This window comes from Ochotona curzoniae, unplaced genomic scaffold (genome assembly GCF_017591425.1).
Source record: "Ochotona curzoniae isolate NIBS_2020 unplaced genomic scaffold, NIBS_Ocur_1.0 contig_3190, whole genome shotgun sequence".
Classification (NCBI taxonomy): domain Eukaryota; kingdom Metazoa; phylum Chordata; class Mammalia; order Lagomorpha; family Ochotonidae; genus Ochotona; species Ochotona curzoniae.
The window spans coordinates 6,886,536-6,892,036 of NW_024465751.1; positions in this window are offsets into that span (position 1 = coordinate 6,886,536).

The window sequence follows — 5,501 nt, forward strand, 5'->3', positions numbered from 1 at the left end:
GGGGAGTTAAGGGGAAGCCCCAGCTGGCTAGGCCAGTTCATAACATCCACTGGCAGATCTGAGAATCAGGACTGGGTGCAGACAGGACTGGATCAGGCCACAACACCAGCCAGCTCACATTAGGATTAGGGCTGAGGACTTCCTGGGCCAGGCAAAGATGCAACATCCACCAGCATGACCTGGAAATGGGGGCAGGCTGGACTGAGCCATGCAGCACCTGTTGTTTTATGTCAAGGTGAAAAGAGCCATGCTAGTCTAAGGGCAGTGGATGCTGGGTCTATGAGACCCAGGGGTAGGAATTCTGGTGGAGCCTCAGTGGCCTGGCCTGGTTCCTTGGGCCTGCCTGGATGGTAAGTGCCATGTCCATGAGCCCTGGGATGGTGAGTCCAGTGCAATCTACCTTGCCTGGGTCCGTGGTTTCCAGGGGCAGGGCAACCAACAGGAACCACATTGCCTGGCCTGGGTTCTTGGCCCATCTATGCAATGGGTACCAGATCCAAGAGCCTCAGTGGCAGGGGCTCTGGCAGGGCCTAGTTTGCCTAGCCAGGGTCTTTTGACCCACCTGCATACTGGGTTCCAGATCCATGAATCCTGGGGACCTGGAGGGGGCCACATCGCCTGGTAATGGTCCCTGGGCCCGACTATTAGAACTTGTCTTTCTTATTGGAAATGGTGGAATTGTGCACAGCTGGCCCAGATATACATGGAGGATATGGTAGCCTATTGAGTCCTACAGAGGATATCTGGTACCCTTCTAGAAGAAGGAGAGCAAACAAATTGGACAACTGCCCCAGCCAAATGACAAATGTCTGGGCAAATGGAGACTCTAAGGTGGACTAAGTCAGCCAGTGGATTCTGGAGAGATTTCATCATGCTTTGCAATTGGCACCAATTCAGAACTGTTGTTGAACTATCAAAACTACTTGAACAGCCCTTGGAGAATGCCCCACACTGGGGACCCTGGGCTAGGTGGAAGGCTGGGTGGAGCTTCTCCCTTTATCTCTCCATTACCCCAGATACAGAAAGAGAGAGAGAGAGAATGTGGAAACAATGGTCTTACCCACTTTCCTGTAGCCCTTGACCCTTTGCATCCTAATCAACTATGTAAAGATCATCATTCGATGCCTCTTATGATGTAATTTTTATTAGCTATAAATACTTTGATTCTCTATATAACAATATACTATTTCTAGCAATGTGAGAAGATAATTCAATCTTATCTCCAGAATGATTTCTTTAAATTTGTATTTTTTAAGCTTTATTTATTTTTACTGGAAACACAGATTTACAGATTAAAGGAGCTAAAAAAATTGGAAAAGTCTTCATCAAGTATCTTGAGTACATAACTTTTGAGATTTGAAATAAATGCCAACAGGCTGTCTTAGAGTCCCATCTTATGTGAGTTGCTACAAGGAGAAGTCTGGATTTTGGTGCAAATCATGCTCACATGGGACCTGTTGGCAATAGTATAAGCAATGAGACAGGTAAGACCTTGAATTATATGCCAAGACAATCTAAGTATATCTATAGATCAGCTTTCCATTAGTTCAGTGGTTCTCATTGGAGTCAGAGGACATACGTTTCCACCCCCACCCTCCAGGGAACTGTGACAACAATGGGAGGGTGGGTGGCTACTGCTTTACACTCCATAAGTAGAAATCAGGAGAGCTGTCATACACACGAGAGAGCCATGAGAGGGAAACAGTGCCTGACCCCAAACGTCAACAGTGTTTAGACTGAGACACCTCTCAGGCTGGCTCTTGGTGTTTAGATGTTTGTAAAAAAACATCTAAATCAATGCCTTGAGGCATTGAAACAATATCAGATATTGCAGAGAATGTGAAAGGGGGAACACTTGAAAGAAAAAATAAACGTGATCCTAAAGAATTATTACTAGAAAACATGCTCTTATTTTTGGAAAATTTAACCAACATACAATGCATAATCACATAGCCTACTTCTCTCAGGACCTTCAAAAGGACCCAGTGAAAAAACAGCTCCAAAGACTCTCCCATCTGAGAGTGGATCCATCAGTAGACTTCCCAATTCATTGAAATGCAGCCAGAGGTGCCCTGAATTGATGTCCTGCTGCATACCGCACAGGAACAAGCACTGCAGCTCTGATCCCGAGAGATTAGTGTGCTGTCTCATGTTTGTTAAGTCTCAAGCTTGCGTGTGGCGTGCAGACATGACCTACGGATTCTCACAGGATCTTAAATCTTAGCTGAACCTCTACTCTTTTACAATCGCATTTTCTGTAGAATCACACATTTCAAACTTCAGCTGAAAACTTGAGCCATTCTCACCTGGTATCGGGGGTGCTATTCCTGGCAGTCTCCCTGCTTTCTGTGTTGCCTGCAACCCCACCAAGTCAGTCGCTTGTCCTCTCTCCCTGACTCTATGTACCCGAATCTGCAAGAAAGCCCTGTGATATCAGTTAACCACTTTACACAAAGAGCTGTGCAAATATTCAGCGGTGCAATTGATGTTTACACTTTGACTTTCCTTTCCAGACTTTCCTTAATGCTGGGCAAACACTGCCCTATTTACCATGGACCATTTTTCTTTACATGGAGAGTCACAAGATCTGTACTTTAATAGAAACCACATAATCTCTGCTATTCATCACACACTGGACCTCTTACAAAAATGCAAAGTACAGGGGTGTGGGTGCGGGGATGCTTCCTCTCTGTTCAATGCAGTTAGCTAACGTGTGGCAGGCCTGGAAGAGATGATGTATAGTCGCTGCAGAAAGAGCCTATTTGGAAGAGGCCATGGGAAGCAAGGCCATACTCAGTTAGAAGCTCAAAAGGCCAATTAATCAATGAGCAAAATCACAGGCCAGGGACAATAATAGCACCGTAAAAATGTAGTGTGTCTAAAACTAAAAAGTGAATTGCCTTCTCATCTCCTAAAGGAAGATACTGCTGACTGACTTTTAGCAAAACTGTGGGTGGGCTCGTCTTAAAACACAGATATCTGGGTAATAGCCCAAACCATCAATGATTTTCAGACACAAATTACTGTGTTAGATGTCATGCACCAGAAGAGGTAAAAATATTTGAACATCCTTTATTTTGGAATATTCCAGAATGCTGTGTTTTCTCCAAAGAGTCTTATTTTTAAACACAGACTTTTTCCCATTTTAGTTGGAAGATACAAAACTCAGATTTCTTATTTTTCACATCTGAACAAGTGGAACCCAGAGTTGTTGGAGACTACCTGTGATGTTCAATTTATATGTCAATTTTGGAAGGGTATGGTGTTCTGGCATGTGATGAAACATTGTTCTGGATATTTCTGTGAGAGTGTTTTTGGATAAATCCAGGGGCATGTTGAGGGAGGCAGACTGTTCTCTACAAGATAGACGGCCCTGTCTGACCAGACTATAAAGAAGCAAATACTGATCTGCCCTGAACAAGAAACTCTGCTGCACATGGTTTTGGGACTTGAATTCCTGAAGTCTTCATTTACCCTTGGATTCCACCCTGTGGTCCACTCTGCAGATGTCTGACTTGTCAGCCTCTGCTTTTGCATGAGTCATTTTCTTTGTCCTGCTAGTATTATGTTCTGATGGACCTTGATGATTATTGTATCAGCCAAGAAGATTTCAAACTAGAGTTTACACCCTCAGCTTCTCTATTCAGTGTCCTTTCACTACCGAATGGTCCTAACAGTCGCTAAGGTCAGTTGTTATGCAGGAAATCGGCACTGTCTTGGTGCAGATATCATTAGGATGTGTTGCTCAGTTGCATCAGATTCCAATATCAGTGGGAAAATGAGTTCAGATTTGGAAAAGAGACCAAAGATGCAGAAACATACTGGATTTGGAAAGCAGGAAATCTGAAGCATAAAGTGTTCTCCCAAGATGTCTGGAGATGCCACGACCACCGCAACAGGCAGAGTAAGCAGCAGGTGGGCACCAAGATATAAATGACAAGAAAGACGCTGAGATGAGAGTCAAATGCTAGTGAGAAGGAGGGGTATTGTCAGGGAGCCAAAACACTGGAACAACCAAAAGCAGGTACAAGTGCACATGATGGGAAAGAATGGCAATTTACCATGCACCTGCCACATGCCAGGCGCTGTCCTCAGCATTTAGGGTGACAAGGTGAGAAGTGTTGATGTGACCCAGTTATGAGCACTGTCCTCTTGGCATTAGGATCCCAACTTTATGTATTACTCAGAATAGGGATTCTCTAGAGCAGTGGAGGGGTATACTTGCCCTAAGACAATCTGTGTACCTTCAGGGGGATGAGGAAGAAATGCGCAGCTCTTAAAAGTTATGACTTAAATCATTACATAGGACTATACTGAAAAAAAAAACATATTCAAGGTCTATCATTTTAAATATCAAGTACGGAAAACAAATCTTGGCAAGTACTTCCTGAGAAGTCACAGGAACTTCAAACATCAAACAAATGTTTGAGAAACATTTAGCTATGGTGTTGGTGAATGCTTGCAGCTTACTTCTACGTTGTCGCTGTGCTGGGTTGAGATACAGAGGGATGCTGAATTAACTTAAATAACTGGAAAAGTGGGCCAGCCCCATGGAGTAATAAGCTAAACCTCCAACTGTGGCAACAGAATTCCTAAATGGGAGCTGGTTCATGTCCCAGTTGCTCTGTTTCCAACCCAGCTCCCTGCTTATGGCCTGGAAAAGCAGCAGAGGACAGGCCAAGTCCTTGGCCCCTACACCCATTTTGAAGACCAGGAAGAAGCCCCCAGTGTCTGGCTTTAGATTGGCTCAGCTCTGACTGTTGTGACCATTTGGGAAGTGAACCAGAAGAAAAAATGCCTCTCTCTTTCTCTCTCTCTCTTTCTTCTGCCTCTTCTTTGCCTTCTTTTCTTCTCTGAAATTGTATTTCAAATAAAAAGTTGTGAAAGACAGAACTGGAAAGAGCAGGTATCTGTCATCACACAGACATCACACAGCCTGCAGCTCCCTCTCTCACCCTCCCTAGCTACAAGCACACACTTCCACAAGTAGAGCCTTTACCCTCTGCTAAATTCAGCAAGGTGTGCTGGCCCTGGGTTAGGCCCTGGGTTAGGTTGCTGGGAATTGGGCCTCTGCCCTCATGGAGCTCCCCATCCACTTGAAGAGAGCAGCAATAAATAAGCTCTTGCACTAACAAATAAATCTTTGCAGATGAAGTCCATAGCTAAGAAGGTACGCAGTAAATATGCTAGCACAGAGAAGGGAACCCAGCTAGCCTGGCTTATCATAAGAAATATTCAATCAAAGGATATGATATCTTTAGACCAGAGACATGGTCCTCCTTTTTAAGGCCAGGGAAACATCTTGCCCTTCTTTTCTATTCTGTGTTTTATCTACATATCAGACAAGACGGTAGCCAGAAAAGGGTGGAAACCATTAAAGGCAGTGTCAGAGTGATTGATAGAAATGCCAGAATTCTGCAAATGTTACCTAAAAGATTGCTCCCATAGTAAGTGTCACTTCTCCACAGTCCTTTAAGATTGCCATAAATCCCACTTGTAAG